Raw genomic sequence first — 18,513 nt, 5'->3', positions numbered from 1 at the left:
ACCCAATGAGAAACGTTATACTTTTCGTTGTGGGGCAATGTTTTTAAAGTTTGCAACGTAACAGAGACGCGAAAAAGTCTCAAACTAAAACTTGCAGCTGGTGTGGTCCTTTTAGTGTTACCGTAAGATCTATACTGTTCTTCTGGAGGGCTCTATCTTTTAACATGGGCTGGGGGGTGGTCCTAGCGGTTAGCTGGCGACGTGGGTGTCCGTCCCTTATTGTAGGGCCTTCTAGATTAACACGGTTCTGCTCTCAGCTTCTGTTCTCGTTTCTCCCCTCGGAACTGCGTCTGCCACACGGTGGGAAGGTATGACATGCATGTAGGTATTCTTGTGTTAGTCTGTGGTATTCCATTTGCTCACTCGTTACTCGTATTACTTTGGTTAATTTAATGTCACGATTTATTCAGAGCTATGTGTCATACTACTGGATTTGCTTATCATAGCAGGGTTTTCATGGAAGGTGTTGGATTTGCCTGACACCTTACACATGCTGAGAAAATTTATGGGAAATATATTCCAGATTTTCTCTCAGTTGTTCTGCCACTAATGCTGCTGAGTCGGGAGGTCGGTAAAAGGAGCCAATTATTAACCTAGCTCGGTTGTTGAGTGTAACCTTCACCCATAATAATTCACAGGAACTATCCACTTCTACTTCACTACAGGATAAACTACTACTAACAGCGACAAACACGCCACGACTGTTGCATGCAATCTGTCCTTTCTAAACACCGTCTTTGCATTTGTAAAAATTGCGGCAGTATTTATTTCTGGCTTCAGCCAGCTTTCCGTACCTGTAACGATTTCAGACCGAGTGTATAACGTGGACGAGACAGGCATGTCCATTGTCCAAAGCAAAATTCCGAAAGTGTTAGGGATGAAAGGGAAGAAACAAGTTGCATCTCTAACGTCTGCAAAAAGAGGGGCTACAATCACAGTTATTGCATGCATGAGCGCTTCGGGACGTTATGTCGCGCCAATGATAATTTTTCCTTGAACCACCATGTTCCAAGCTCTGAGACGCTTCCCCCCTGGTGCAGTTGGTAGAGCCCATCCTTCAGGATGGGCTCAAAACAATTTGCTCACCGAATGGTTCGTTCACTTCATTAAGAAAACATGTTAGACTGAACAAAGGCCTGTTCTCCTCATCTTGGATGGTCATCATAGTCACGTTGGATATCCAGATGTGACTGACTTGGCGAAAGAACACCACATGACTATCATTTCACTTCCTCCACATTGCACCCACAAACTGCAGCCTCTATACAAGACGTTAATGGGACCTCTGAAACGTACTACAGAGAGGCAGTGAGAGCATGGTTGCATCACAATGGGCGTCCTCTCACACCTTATGACGTTATGGAGGTTTTTGGCCAAGCCTACCTCCGTACTCAATCAGCTGAGATAGCAATAAACGGATTCGAAGTAACTGGGTTATATCCTGCGAATCGTTACATGTTCACTGACGTTGATGTCATAGCTGGTGAGTTGGTTGCAGGAAAAGCTTGATGCAGGCCGTTGTGGCCGAGCGGTTTTAGGGGCTTCTGTCCTGCCTCGGGCATAGATGAGTGAGATTTTCGTAGGTTAGTTAGGTTTAAGCATTTCTAAGTTCTAGGGGAGTGATGTTAAGTCCCATAGTGCTCAGAGCCATGTGAACCATTTGAAAAACTTGCTTCACATTGGAAAGTAGACGTAATGTTTCTGAATTACATGCTCCTCTACTTGCTATCTCTGACCATCGACATCATCTGCTTCTTCTTCGAGCTATCCTGATGTACAGTCACATCAATCTAGCTGTGCCAGTTGATGAAACCATTGAAACAACGGGAAGTTCTCCAGGGACTTCAACAAATGCAGTTTCACCATTCGACATATCGCCTGTCCCCAGCATTAAGAAGAGAACAACGCGGGGACGAAAAGCAGCAACCGCCTGCCACATCACTAGAACGCCACACAAAGATCAGTCGACAAATTCGGTTGACGAAATTGCTGTCAAGAAGAGGTCCTAGAGTTTCTCTGCGGCTAGAAGCCGTTCTACGGGCAGACGTGCAAAAACCAGAGGCCTTCAAAAAAAGAGAATTTGTTCCACAAAACTATATGATTCATCATCGGACTCTTCTGGCTCCTGCAGACCTCACCTTGTTGGACAGCGATAATGACCTTGATGTGAACTATGGTGATACACAAGACTCTAGCGGTGCGAGTTGCGTCTTTTATGATGAAAAGTTCTCTCAAGACACGAGATGAGAGGTGTGGGTTAAATGTGTTATGTATCAAATGTGGGCACACTTAGATTGTGCTAGCACTGAAAAGCTACTTACGTTTGCGATTACTGTAAATTTGAGATTTCATGCATAAATGTACGAACTTGTCTACCGTTTTGTATTGTTTTAACCCATTTCATTAATATATTTCAGAAGATTATTTGCACATTTTTGAGGGTGCCCGTATTTCACCCTCCATTTTAACGTTCCATTTTACATGCTTTTTGTAAATCTTTGTTTTCGGATAGAAATAATGGACACTAATCATTGTTTCACATCGCATCATTTCTTAAACTCGTTGTAGTTGTTAATGAAGGTATAAAATCTAGAATTTTTACGAAAGAAGGTACCTTTAAGTCAAAAACAAGAGGGTGTCCATATTTACACCTCTTCCTCTAATGATAACGATTCCCTGTGAAGGCAAGCTGGAAATTTCTCGGCCTGCCACGAAGGTTGACACGGTGATGGGTGGTGCGCTACACCGATGGTGATACAGACAGCGCGTTCTGCGCAGCGCTCTTCGGTGCAGCACGTTTGCAGAAAAGGAGCGCCATTTCCGAGAACAGGAGGAAACATTGGAAGCTTTCGCGTGACTTCAACACTTGCGTGTCGGGACTGGTCGCCGTTCCGGGAAACGCCAACGCACCGCTGCGGTCGTTCATTTCTAAAACCCTACAGCACAGTGGCGCGTTGACAAACCGCAAGTAACTGGACCGCCGTTCGCGCCGACCCACCGCGCAATATATCGCAACCTATGGGAACTGCTTAAATTATATTCCGTTCATGAGTTTCTTTGCATATTTTCATATCATCGAAATACACTACTGACCATTAAAATTTCTACACCAAGAAGAAATACAGATGATAAACAGGTATTCATTGGATGAATTTATTATACTAGAACTGACATGTGATTTTATTTTCACGCAGTTTGGGTGCATAGATTCTGAGAAATCAATACCAAGAACCACCACCTCTGGCCGTATAACGGCCTTGATACGACTGGGCATTGAGTCAAACAGAGCTTGGATGGCGTGTACATGTACAGCTGCCCATACAGCTTCGACACGATACCACAGTTCATCAAGAGTAGTGACTGGTGTATTGTGACGAGCCAGTTGCTCGGCCACCATTGAACAGACGTTTTCAATTGGTGGGAGATCTGGATAATGTGCTGGCCAGGGCAGCAGTCGAACATTTTCTATATCCAGAAAGGCCCGTACAGGACCTGCAACATGCGGTCGTGCATTATCCTTCTGAAATGTAGGGTTTCGCAGGGATCAAATGAAGGGTAGACCCACGGGTCGTAAAACATCTGAAATGTAACGTCCACTCTTCAAAGTGCCGTCAATGCGAACAAGAGGTGACAGAGACATGTAACCAATGGTACCCCATGCCATCACGCCGCGTGATACGCCAGTGTGGCGATGACGAATACACGCTTCCAATGTGCGTACACCGCGATGTCGCCAAACACGGATGCGACCGTCATGATGCTGTAAACAGAACCTGGATTCGTCCGAAGAAATGACGTTTTGCCATTCGTGCACCCAGGTTCGTCGTTGAGTACACCATCGCAGGAGCTCCTGTCTGTGATGCGGCGTCAAGGGTAACCGCATCCATGGTCTCCGAGCCGATAGTCCATGCTGCTGCAAACGTCGTCGAACTGTTCGTGCAGATGGTTGTTGTCTTGCAAACGTCCCCATCTGTTGACTCAGGGATCGAGACGTGGCTGCACGATCCGTTACAGCCATGCGGATAAGATGCCTGTCATCTCGACTGCTAGTGATACGAGGCCGTTGGAATCCATCACGGCGTTCCGTATTACCCTCATGAACCCACCGATTCCATATTCTGCTAACAGTCATTGGGTCTTGACCAACGCGAGCAGCAATGTCGTGATACGATAAACCGTAATCCCGATAGGCTACAATCTGACCTTTATCAAAGTCGGAAACGTGATGTTACGCACTTCTTCTCCTTACACGAAGCATCACAACAACTTTTCACCAGGCAACGCCGGTCAACTGCTGTTTGTGTATGAGAAATCGGTTGGAAACTTTCCTCATGTCAGCACGTTGTAGGTGTCGCCACCGGCGCCAACCTTGTTTGAATGCTCTGAAAAGCTAATCATTTGCATATCATAGCATCTTCTTCCTGTCGGTTAAATTTCGCGTCTGTAGCACGTCATCTTCGTTGTGTAGCAATTTTAGTGGCCAGTAGTGTATATCAAATCCTTACTTTAATTATTCTATTATCTGCATCTTTGCTTGACTAATGCGCTTGTACCTGCTTTTTGTATTCACGCATTGATCTCCCTCTGCAAATGTTTATATCCGTAGGAAATTAACTATTCGCCTGGGCTTCACGACGTGTGTTATCAACCTATCTATTCCTTTAATTAAGTGGTATCATCAAGCACTTTCCTCCATGATTTGATTCTGCTGATTAAGAACCCTAGCTATTCTTCACCATTCTTCTGTGAAACCATATTTCGGACTCTTATATTCCCTTCTACAAGTAATATGTTTTCGCTTTCGCCGCAGTTTCACTTTCAGATAACGCTACATCCAGAAAAATACATTCAATCATATATACAGTCCGGTCATATTAACGTGACCACCGCCTATGTTCGACGTAAAAGTGCAATAACCACTCACAGACGACAGGTGGCAGCACTAGCAGTGGACGGTATACAGGGTGAGTCACCTAACACTACAGCTGGATATATTTCGTAAACCACATCAAATGCTGACGAACCGATTCCACAGACCGAACGTGAGGAGAGGGGCTAGTGTAATTGGTTAATACAAACCATACAAAAATACACGGAAGTATGTTTTTTAACACAAACCTACGTTTTTTTTATATGGAACCCCCTTGGTTTTGTTAGCACATCTGAACATATAAACAAATACGTAATCAGTGCCGTTTGTTGCATTGTAAAATGTTAATTACATCCGGAGATATTGTAACCTAAAGTTGGCGCTTGAGTACCACTCCTCTACTGTTCGATCGTGTATATCGGAGAGCACCGAATTACGTAGGGATCCAGAGGGAACGGTGATGGACCTTAGGTACAGAAGAGACTGGAACAGCACATTACGTCCACATGCTAACACCTTTATATTGGTCTCTTACACTGACGCACATGTACATTACCATGGGGGGTGAGGTACACGTACACACGTGGTTTCCGTTTTCAATTACGGAGTGGAATAGAGTGTGTCCCGACATGTCAGGCCAATAGATGTTCAATGTGGTGGCCATCATTTGCTGCACACAATTGCAATCTCTGGCGTACTGAATGTCGTACACGCCGCAGTACATCTGGTGTAATGTTGCCGCAGGCTGCCACAATACGTTGTTTCATATCCTCTGTGGTTGTAGGCACATCATGGTACACATTCTCCTTTAACGTACCCCACAGAAAGAAGTCCAGAGGTGTAAGATCAGGAGAACGGGCTGGCCAATTTATGCGTCCTCCACGTCCTATGAAACGCCCGTCGAACATCCTGTCAAGGTTCAGCCTAGTGTTAATTGCGGAATGTGCAGGTGCACCATCATGCTGATACCACATACGTCGACGCGTTTCCAGTGGGACATTTTCGAGCAACGTTGGCAGATCATTCTGTAGTAACGCGATGTATGTTGCAGCTCGCCGACCGTGGCCCGTGTTTGTTACAACACGCAACTGAACGTCGGAGGTTTCAAGCGTCAACTTTAGGTTACAATATCTCCAGATGTAATTAACATTTTACAATGCAACAAACGGCACTGATTACGTATTTGTTTATATGTTCAGATGTGCTAACAAAACTAACGTGGTTACATTTTTAAAAAAACGTAGGTTTGTGTTAAAAAATATACTTCCGTGCATTTTTGTATGGTTTGTATTAAACAATTACACTAGCCCCTCTCCTCACGTCCGGTCTGTGGAATCGGTTCGTCAGTATTTGATGTGGTTTACGAAATATATCCAGCGGTAACGTTAGGTGACTCACCCTGTATAAAGCATGTCGGGGCTACGCGGAAAAACAGGGCAGCCGTTGTCTAATGAGAAAACGGAGCGATTTATGTGTCGCCCAGTAGGATATGATTCTTACCTCTTGGAGCAAGGGTGAAGGCTTAGTTTGTGAACAGGTAGTGAGCCACTGTGAATAAAATATACCGTGTATGGCAAAATGGCGCAATCCCAAACCAGCGTCGAGGCAACTCTTGTGCACGACGAGCCATAGATGACAAAGATGAATGGCGCCTGCGGAGATGTGCAGGGGCGAGTAGACGTGCGGCTGTTGAGCAGCTGACAGCCCAGATGAAGTAAGGAGCTGCAGGCAGTGTCTTATCAACGACTGTTCAGCGAATGTGTTTGTGTGTGGGCCTCCCCAGCTGGCGCGAGGTTCATGCACCGATGATGACAGTTGCTCGTCGGCGACGAACGCTCGAATTTGCACGCCAGTACCGCATCTACATCTACATCTACATCCATACTCCGCAAGCCACCTGACGGTGTGTGTCGGAGGGTACTTTGAGTATCTCTATCGGTTCTCCCTTCTTCTCCAGTCTCGTATTGTTCGCGGAAAGAAAGATTGTCGGTCTGCCTCTGTGTGGGCTCTAATCTCTCTGATTTTATCCTCATGGTCTCTTCGCGAGATATACGTAGGAGGGAGCAATATAATGTTTGACTCCTCGGTGAAGGTTGTAACCTCCCCGCAAAAATATGTCAATAGTAAATGTAAATGGAAATGGAGCCAAATATCGTTAAATTGAAATGAACCCACGAAGAAATATCGTCCCGACAGAAATATTCAAATAAAATATGAAAATTGAGCCAAGTGTTAACTTCCCACAAAATTAAGAAATGAAGATTGTTGATCATAAGTCCACAATAATATTAATTAGATAATCAACCATGAACTGAATGTAACCTCGTAACAGAAATAATAATATCTGGTAAATTTTATAAGGGCAGCAGCGCTGACCTTCGGCCCTGTATTCTGAATAAAACAAGCAAAATTCTTACCTCAATAAAAACTGCGTCTGTATCTGCTCTTATCTATCGACACAGCTTCGTGCAATGCTGGCGTATATTTAATTTTGATTCTTGGGGGAAATGCATAGGAAATATTCTTTAAATTGAAATGAATGTTTTTCTTTAAAAAAGTTACTTTATAAAAAATTATTATTGGGGCATTTTTGAACAAATTAGTTACAATTAACATTCATTACTAGATGTGCGCAATGCTGCTTCATTACCTTCTACAACAATACTCATCGTCCACCACAATCCTGACCAGAGCCGCAAGAAGAACACGCCGTCGACGCATGCCGACACCTGCTCAGTACAATCGTCCACTCGCTACTACCGTCGACTGACTACTCCTACAGACAGAGTACAACTGACTGACGACTCGCGCGGTCAAGCACAGACTAGCAACGATAAATAACTCTCTGGTCAGAGATTCTGTCATGCCTCGCCATCGCAGGTAATGAATACATACGTGTTTCATAACCCTCCACTGGGGGGGGGGGGGGGGGGGGAGGGGGGTCAAAAATTTGGCAGCGGTGGTGAGTCATTTGGACTTGCCATGAGCAACAATTTTTTTGGTGATTAATTAACTTTACAATCTCGGAATATATACAGATATATAGGTGCAGAACACGAAGTAAATATAGTGCACATGCACTGAGTACAGAACATACCAGGCAATGACAAAATATATATACAATGAGTACAATACAAATTAACAAATGACATAAGTGCACATGCACTGTAGTTCAGAACATATCAGCAAATCAAAAAATGTATAGATCATGAATACAAATCACGTTAGCAAAAATGATTTTTCACTATGTTACAAGAATGAGGATAGGAAAGGGAAGGATTGCATCATGGTTGTAGCACTTTAGGTTGCACTCAGCTGCGCTGAAAGTCGATATCTTTCTACAGAAGCACAACACCAAGTGAGACAATCTGAAGTTCTTTTCCCATAAGTATTAATCAGCGTAGCCAAGACCCTGAAATGTTGTAGTAATATTCCATGTTATCTTTTTGGTAGTACATTAGGTACACCAAACAGTGGGACCATAATAGCATCTCCATCGCTCACGGTGGTGGACAGCATGTCGTGTCAACACCACGCTCTTGCAAGGTACACCAACGTAGAATTAGTGCAAAAACCAAATATAGTGCTCCATGATCATGAGGATATACAGGACAAACGGATATTGCAGTAATTCCAGGTAATTAGGTCAGAAGGTGAAGGACATTAAGTCACATACTAGTCTTCATTGAGAATTACACTAATGGTTGGTGGCACTCATTGCCCAGTTATTGAACATTTCTGTACCATGTATGTAGTATTACAGAACAATGTTCATGAGTTGTTTTACAGAGAACATTGGCACTCATTGCCTAATTATAAACCATCAGAAGTCAACATTAAAAACATGAGCTAATAAATGACGTAGTATTGCAGAATAATCTTCATCAGTCGTTTTACAGAGAACATTGGCACTCATTGCCTAATTATAAACCATCAAAAGTCATCATTGAAAACAGGAGCTGATAAGTGACATAGTATTACAGAATAATGTTAATGAGTCGTTTTACAGAGAACATTGGCACTCATTGCCTAGTTGTAAACCATCAGAAGTCATCATTGAAAACAAGAGCTAATAAATGACATAGTACTACAGAATAATGTTCATGAGTCGTTTTACAGAGAACATTGGCACTCATTCCCTAATTATAAACCATCAGAGGTTATCATTGAAAACAGGAGCTAATAAATGACATAGTATTACAGAATAATGTACATAAATCGTTTTACAGAGAACATTGGCACTCGTTGCCTAATTATAAAGCATTATATATATATATATATATATATATATATATATATATATATATATATATATATTTGGGTAATTACTGAAGAATGAAAATATTTGCTTTTTGAGTTGTTCAGCAAATGAAGATGTGTAATGTCATTCGTCATGAGTCAGCTGTAGCAAGATTATGAAACAAGTAGAGTATATGTAATCACATTCATAAATGACATAGGTTTAATGAACAACTGCTTATAGCACATTAATTTCATAAATAATTTCTCCTGCAAAATATAAAATGGATTATTAAACTGAAAGAAGAAACGCATTTTATGCTGAAAAGTAGTGAACTCCGAATTAACAGGTAGTGAAATGTGTATAAAAAAATGTGTTCCTTAGCTGTCCTTTCCAAAACCTTCAGTCATCATACTATGCAATATAACACATACTGTCAAAACGAACTGCAACAAATACTTAAATAACTACATAGCATCTCTTAACTAACAGCAAATATATAAACTTCATCATTATTTTCATCTGCAAAGAAAAACTTCATTATCCATATCACCATAACTCCATTATTATCATCACCTGTAAAGAAAAACTTCATTATCCATAGTAGCACATTCTTCATCGTTATTCACCACCATTCATTATCATCTGCAAAAGAGTCACTTCATTACTCATTACACAACTATTCCTTATTTCTAGCATATTTCATCACTAAAACTAAGATGTGTAGTTCTATCTGACAGCCTGCATCAATCGCCTAGTATTCTGAAAGAAAAAAATAGTTAAGACTGCTATTCTACGATGTGTATAGTATATTATTGTTAATGCTTGTTAATTCTGATCCATTTACTCTTCATCACGAAGTATTGTATCCTCTTTCGTTCATTCCGAAGGTGAAATTCCCATTTCTGTTTAATTTATTTCGTCTATACGTTATTTCTTTCTGTAAATGATGAACAAAGATTAATGTCTTGCATTTAATTCATATACCCATTAGATAAAAACTGGTTTATAGTAGCATAATTGAGCATACAGCATAGCATGACAGAAAACGTAATATGTCAAAAACATAGATAGTGTTCAGAGGCAAAAATGTACCCAGTGTATCACAATGTAGCAGCAAAAAAAGAAGTAGTCACGATGTCGAGATATCATAAGGCAAAATGTCAAAGTCAACTGGTGTTTGCTATATCTTAACTATTTCATAGTGCATACAAACAAAACAGGAAAACAATCGTACATACATAAAAAATGATGACAAGAAATGTGACTTTCTTTGTGTTCAGCTTGTATGTTGTGTAGTTAATAGAGGCGAGAATTAAAGACTTTAATGGAGAGAGAATTTAATAAAATTAATATGTCACTAGATAAAATTGCATAATTATTCATAAGATACGTAAGTTTATCTGGAAAAATGTGCACGGTCTGATGTGTAACGACAAGAAGAGCGACCTGCTAACTTTACCTTGCCGGGCACTTGCCAAGAATAAATACGACAATCATCAGTAAGTATTCATGTGAATATAATTGCATAAGTGGTCATAAAAATTAGCAAATGGCATTACAGCATGTTAAATCATAAAGTATCTTCATTCAATAAAAGGTTTGATATTCGATATGTGGTGGCTTCCTTTGGTTTTTCTGTTTCTCAAAGTTTCGACGTGTACAACATTGGGGTGAGGAATGCTGCGAATCCGATATGGAGCTGCGTATAGAAGTTCAAATTTACTGCACTTACCTTTTACTCTATTGGATAAATAGTGTGTACGTATTAATATCTTCTGTCCAATGTGAAAGTCACGGCGTGTACAAACCTGTTTTTGCTGTCTTCTCCGGCGCTCTGCGGCGCGTTTGATGTTGTTCAGCGCAATGTCAATTATTTCATGGTGTTGTAGTCGACGAGGTGTAGGAAATGTTACTAATTCTTTAATTTTGTTAGGTGGTTCAACATTTTTCAGTATAACAGACCGAGATAGCATAGTGGATTCATTTGGTATGGAATTAATTACATCCTGGAATGAGAGTATGTGTGTGTCCCAATCAATATGTCTTTTATGGCAGTATATTCTACACAGTTTACCAATTTCTTTCATTAATCGTTCACAAGGGTTCGAAGAAGCATGGTACCTGGATATATAGATCGGGGAAATGTTTCTAGCTCGTAACATACGTGTCCATATAGCAGATCGAAACTGTGATCCATTGTCGGAAATTACTTTCAACACATGCCTTACATGAAATAAAAAATGTTTTACAAATGCTTTCGAAACAGTTTTAGCAGTAGCTTTGCGTAACGGAGCGAAGGTAACAAATTTTGAAGTGAGTTCAACAGCGACAAAGATGTAGCAAAAACCTCTATTAGTTCTGGGAATCGGACCGAAAATGTCTACAGCGGCCATATGTCTCAATTTAACAGGTACAATGGGATGTAATGGAGGAATATGTGAAGTCGTATCTGATTTAGCTTTCTGGCAGATTTTACATGACGCTAAAACTCGTCGAATACGTTTCTCCATGTTCGTAAAATAACAGTTCTGTCTCAGTACAAGAAAACATTTTCTAGCTCCGTAATGTGCGTAACTTAAATGAGTATACCAGATTAATTTGTTAACAATGTAAGTAGGCTGTTTAAGTTTTCTTATTGGCAACGTTACGTAGCGCCCTGTATGAAAATCACTGGCTATGCTGTGTGCAGTCTCTGGCTAGTTTGCACTGTTGTATGCCATTGTAGTGTTGGGCAGCGGCAGCTGGATGTGAACAGCGCGTAGCGTTGCGCAGTTGGAGGTGAGCCGCCAGCAGTGGTGGATGTGGAGAGAGAAATGCCGGAGTTTTGATATTTGTAAGAATGGATGTTATGAACTCCTATATATATTATGACTTTTGATGACTATTAAGGTAAATACATTGTTTGTTCTCTATTAATATCTTTCATTTGCTAACTATGCCTATCAGTAGTTAGTGCCTTCCGTAGTTTGAATCTTTTATTTAGCTGGCAGTAGTGGTGCTCGCTGTATTGCAGTAGTTCGAGTAACCAAGATTTTTGTGAGGTAAGTGATTTGTGAAACGTATAGGTTAATGTTAGTCAGGGTCATTCTTTTGTAGGGATTTTTGAAAGTCAGATTGCGTTGCGCTAAAAATATTGTGTGTCAGTTTAGTGTTGATCAGAATAGGTAAAGAGCGAAATGTCTGAGTACGTTCAGTTCTGCTCAGCTGTTTGAAAATCAAATAATGTAAGAGGTTTATCAGCACAGTAATTCATTAAGTTTTCTAAGGGGACGTTTCAACAAGTTCATCAGGAATGCATAATAACCAATTGTTGCTGTCAGGATGAGAGCGGCGAAACAGAATGTCATTGCGTACAGTGTAATGGTTTCTAATGGTTACATTTTTCCTATCTTGCCAAAGGGTTTAATCTCTTTCCACTCGTTGTCTTTTTTCTGCTCTTGTGCTATGTCCTGTAATGACGACGAAATGAAATTTTCAAATCCAACTTGCTGAATGTACATGACGCTGAAATTTGCTTTGCAGAAGTTGGTTGCGATGTCTTGCTGATTGTTGCTAAGAGAACGAGATAGTGCGTCTGCTACAACATTTTGTGTGCCGGGAATGTGAACAATTGTAAAATTAAATTCCTGCAAATAAAGTTTCCATCTGCTTAATCTGTCGTGAGTAAATTTAGGCGAAAGTAAAAATTGTATAGCTCTATGATCTGTGTAAACGGTCGTATGTCTTCCATAAAGAAAATGCCGAAATCTGGTAAAAGCCCATACAACACATAATGTTTCAAGTTCAGTAACAGAATGATTGCGATGTTTTTAATTACTGTACAACCATCTTCTTCAATTTCCTGAAAAATGTGTACGCCTAAAGCGGTGTTAGAACTGTCGGTGGCAATGGAAAAATTTCTGGTAAGATCTGGGTGCGATAAAAGTGGAGCATTCAACAAGGCTTCTTTCAGGTTCACAAATTCATAATGTGCTTGCCTGTCCCAAGACCAAATAGTGTTTTTACCTGTCAATTGACATAATCTAGGGGTGTCTAAAGCAGAGTAATGAATAAATTTACGAAAAAAGTTAATTAAACCCAAAAAGCTGCGTAGTTGTTTTTTCGTCGTAGGAACAGTAATGTCACGTAAAGCTTGAAGTTTTTCCGGGTCAGGCGCAATGCCTTCTGCAGAAATTACATGTCCAAGAAATTTTATAGAAGTTTTACCAAAGTGCGATTTACTGAGATTAACTGTGAGTCCTTGTGCACGAAAAGTTTGCAACAGTTGTTCTAGAATCAGATTGTGTTCAGGCCAATTAGCTTCTGCAATTAGAATGTCGTCTACGTACGTTGTGATTCTGTCTTTAAGTTCTGTCGGAAGTATTGTATTCAAACCGCGAATAAAAGCTGCTGAAGAAATGGTTAAGCCGAACGGTAATTTACAAAATTGATAACAGTCACCAAAACAGAGAAATGCTGTGTACTTTCTGCAATTCGGATGGAGCTGAATTTGCCAAAATCCCGATTTCAGATCTAATGTACAATAAATAGCAGTACCGTGAAATTTCTGTAGAAGTTCTTCTAGTGTCTGTGGGCGATCTGTTTCATTAATAATAATGTCACTGATGTAACGCGAATCAAGTACGAGGCGAAGTGAGCCATCCTTTTTCTTAACAATATGGAGCGGGTTTATGTACAGACTAACTGCCGGGTCAATAATTCCTTGGTCGAGCATAGCTTGCAATTCTTTCTTAACTTGTTCTCTATGGATATATGGAATGGGATAATGCTTGACTTTAAATGTGTCGTGCTGTTTGACTTGAAATTCATACATAAAACCGGACATAGTACCAGGAACGTTGTCGAAAACTGGAGCTTGCTGTAAAAGAATTTTGTGTAGTTGCGTGCGTTCGTCGTCTGTATTTGCACTGCTCTGTTTAACTTTATCAGAAATCATCTGTATTATGTCATAGTCGGCTTCGTCTGGAGTATTATAGTTATGTACGTACGTATCTGTGAACAATGTGGAATTGCAGTCTATGCCACGTGATACGGAAATGACCTCTGTGCGATTAATTGTTTGTTCTTCTGCAGATAGTGAGTGCTGAAATTCTAAAGCCAATTGTACAATTTCATCCTTTAACATTAAATAGGAATTTTCAAAGTCAATAATTGCGTCGTGTTGTACCAGAAAATTCGTACCTAAAATAATGTCTGTTGTCAATAAAGGAACAATCCAAAAATTTGAGTGAAATGTGTGACCTGCAATACAAAATGATAAATGTGTCTGTAATTTTACATCTACTCCTTTACTCGATACAGCTCCTTTTACTTTAGTTTTACCTAATGGTAACGTGGGATAGGTATTCTCTTTGTTACACTCGTTGAAAGTTTCTTCATTTATAACTGACACAGGTGATCCAGAATCGATTACTGCTGAAAATTTCGATGATCCAATTTTAACTTCGATGACAGGGTGTGAAATAGTTTTTTGAACAACTGGTCTTTCCTGCAAAAGAGTGTCTTGGATGTCGTCAAAAGTAGTAACATTTTCGTGAATAAGATTCTGTGTATCTGAAGTTTGGCTTACGTTGCTGGAAGATGCAACCTGTCCTGTATCTAGTCAAATTCTATCTGACGTGTTACTATTTTCAGGAGGATGCTGTGGCATTTCGACTATTTGTACTGTTCTATTATTTCTTCCTGACGTATTACGTTCTGAATGATACCTACTGTCTGGTTCATTCATGATAAAATGTTGTTGCTGATCATTTTTCTGCTGGTAAGACCGACTGTTATTAAACGTATGATGATAATTGTGCTCATTCTTTTTACGTCTGTCGTGATAGTCATTTCTATACGGTGCATTGCGATACGAATTGAAATAGTGTGTTTTCTGTACATACTGATTTCCTTGTTGCTGTGTGTTACTATTTGTTGGGGCGACGCTATACGCGTACGCGGCGAAACATTTAAGCTTGTTTGACCTTGTGCATTACATTGTTGGTTAGGTATGCTAACCGGCTGGTTTTGTTGCTGTTGTTGGGAAAAACGTCTATTGTTGCTAAAATGTGGTTCCTGTTGCTGATAATTTTGACGATATTGATAATTAAAATTTTGTCTGTTATTAAAATTCTGTTGGTTGTCGTTCCTGAAGCGTCTATTACTTTTGCTATTGAAATTGCGTGGCTGATCGTAATTACTGTAAGTTTGTTGGCCTTGGTTATTATATGAAAAATTTTTGTTTATAAAGGAATAATCCGATTGCTGCACTTCCAAAAGCTGTAACAGATCTCTGAATGCCGAAATGCTTTCCTTCTGCTGACCCATTAAAAGTGACACTCTTAATGACTGTGGTAATTTAGAAATGTATAATTGTATAAGTGCAGATTCACTGTATGGTTCACTTAAGTACTGATTTTGTTGGACCATGTGCTCAAAAAATTGCGTGACAATGGGAAAATTTGAGTTCTCATACTTCAGTAAACTAATTAATTGATCCTTAATTCCATGCTGTGTCGTCTTTGACCAATATGCTGACAGAAAAGCATTCTGAAACTCTTCTACCAAATAGCATTGCCTCGCGATCGGTCTCGGGGTTTGCCTTCCAAAAAACTGCAAATAAATTCAAGTTTATGTGTTACAGGCCAAGTCGGTGGAAAAGCAAAGCTAAATTGTTGTATCCAATCCAGGGGGTGAATCTGTGTTCTGTCATTTTTAAATACTTTAAATTTTCTCACTGATAGAAAATGTTTGTAATCAAAATTATCGTCTCGGTATGTCTGAACAGGTTCACGATTGTATGAGAATCTATTTGTCTGTGACTGTTCAGAATCTAAGTCACGTACTCTCTGTAAATTACCTAAATTATATTGGCTGTGTGAGTCTGACAAATGTTCGCAAAGTGGCGTCTGCTGTGATGTATTAAACGCTGAAACATTTTTCATCTCTGTTACCTCTTGCTGTAAAGTTGACAATTTTCTACGTAACGTCTTATTAGACGAATCTGTCTCACTGATTGTCTGCTGTAGATTTTGGAATTCAGGTGTTTGATTAAACGAAATCGGAGAAGTATCGTCTGATTTGTTGTCATTATTGCTTTCAATAACATCAATATGACTGGCCAGTTCATCATATTTTTCAGTCAGTATTTTTACCTGATCATCGTTTTTAATGTCAGAAGCATTAATCTGTTCTTGTATTTTACGTGTGGTCTCGCTCAATTTTTTAACGTCTGCTTTGACGGCATCGGAATCCTGTGTTAGTTTTAATTGTTCGAGTCTGTCTGTCACTGTCTGAATATCTACTGTGTGTGTATCTGTTCTTGATTTAAGATCGGAAATTTCATCACGCAATTCTGTGTTCAACTGTTCGATGGTATTACTTTTGTCCAATACTGTAGCAATATTGTTGTCTACGTACGTTTTTGCTTTCGCAAACAATTTACGTTTGTCTTCCTGTCTCTGTGCGGTAATTGTTTCCATAACTTGTCGCTTTACTTTATTCTGTTCCTGTATAAATTTACGGAAACGCGTATCACTGTTTTGTAGGTGGTGATTAAAACGTTCGTCAATTTGACTGTTCTGTTGTTCGAATTTCGCGTCTATCTTTGCATCCATTGTGCGCGAAAGTTCTGCTGTCATTAATTTAAACTCGTCGCATAATTGTGTTGCTTTTTCAGAGCATTGTTTACCAACTGCACTAATTTCGACTCTAAGTGATTCTGTTGCAGCTGTTTGCATATCCCTTAATTCTTGAGCAACAGATCTAATTTCTTCACTACTTTTCCTAGCACAAGCCTCAATTTCCTCACGTAACTGTTCTTTAGTATCGTGACACTGCGTGGCAACAGCTGCAATCTGTTCACTTAACTGTCTGGAATTGTTGTCTAATTTTTCATTAAGCTGTTGTTTGAGATTTTCGTTATTTTCATTAAGTTGTTGCAAACATTTTCACTAAGTTGTTTGTGGTTTTCCTCTTGCCTTTCATTCTGTTGTTTGGAATTGTTGTCTAGTTTTTCATTAAGTTGTTTGTGATTGTAGTCTTGTTCTCTTTTCGATTGTTTAAGACTCTCATTAATTTGTTTATTCATTTGTAGCAAGATGGCCATAATTTGATCCGAGCCAAAATTAGCAACTCTATTCTCTGTGCTGTGTGATAGTGCACCTGCAATTGTCACGTTTTGTGTATCCATTTGGACAGTCTGTGATTCTTGAAAATGTTTGCTAATCGAATGTGCACTGTTAGTCACTACCTCGGAATCAAATAAATCTGTCCTACTTTGAGTATACTGTTCCTTTTCATTAGAAAAACTTATCTGTTCGTCACGTAAATCCTGCAAACCTGGTGTGTCAAGGTGGGCAGCGCTCATTGCAAGAGAACGCCCCACGTCATCAATTGTCGTCAAAATAACAGAGGACACAATTGAATTCGTTTGTTCATCATTAAGATAACAATCATTATTAGTGGTCAGTACGCACTGATTGTCCGTAAATGGTGGATTGTCATCATTACACTGCGTGTCGCAAGTACTATCGGTCAAGTTATTTAGGTCGGTTATTTCACTCACTATACATCGCGTTGTACTATTAACAGTTTTTCGCAGCATTTTTACACAAATCACAATTATTCACAAATGAAACAAAGACAATGCAAAATCCAACAAATACAAATACAACAAAGAGCAACAAATTGCCGATGATCTGTGGAAGAAAGATTGACAAATTAGAAAATGCATTGCGCCAAATGCTAATTATATATAAGTAAATAAGAGCAGATATATGACTACTTCTCAGAAGATTCACAAAGAAATACGATCCTGGTCCGGATGTCGCCAATTGTAATCTCCCCACAAGTATATGTCAATAATAAATGTAAATGGAAATGGACCCAAATATCGTTAAATTGAAATGAACCCACGAAGCAATATCGTCCCCACAGAAATATTCAAACAAAATATGAAAATTGAGCCAAGTGTTAACTTCCCACAAAATTAAGACATGAAGATTGTTGATCATAAATCCACAATAATATTAATTATATAATCAACCATGAACTGAATGTAACCTCGTAACAGAAATAATAATATCTGGTAAATTTTATAAGGGCAGCAGCGCTGACCTTCGGCCCTGTGAAATAATTAAACCCGATAAATTTTATAAGGGCAGCAGCGCTGACCTTCGGCCCTGTATTCTGAATAAAACAAGCAAAATTCTTACCTCAATAAAAACTGCGTCTATATCTGCTCTTATCTATCGACACAGCTTCGTGCAATGCTGGCGTATATTTAATTTTGATTCTTGGGGGAAATGCATAGGAAATATTCTTTAAATTGAAATGAATGTTTTTCTTTAAAAAAGTTACTTTATAAAAAATTATTATTGGGGCATTTTTTGAACAAATTAGTTACAATTAACATTCA

The sequence above is a fragment of the Schistocerca serialis genome, chromosome 9 (genome assembly GCF_023864345.2).
Source record: "Schistocerca serialis cubense isolate TAMUIC-IGC-003099 chromosome 9, iqSchSeri2.2, whole genome shotgun sequence".
NCBI classification, from domain to species: Eukaryota; Metazoa; Arthropoda; class Insecta; order Orthoptera; family Acrididae; genus Schistocerca; species Schistocerca serialis.
The sequence above is the reverse complement of the archived record's forward strand: the minus strand, read 5'-3'. Positions refer to the sequence as shown.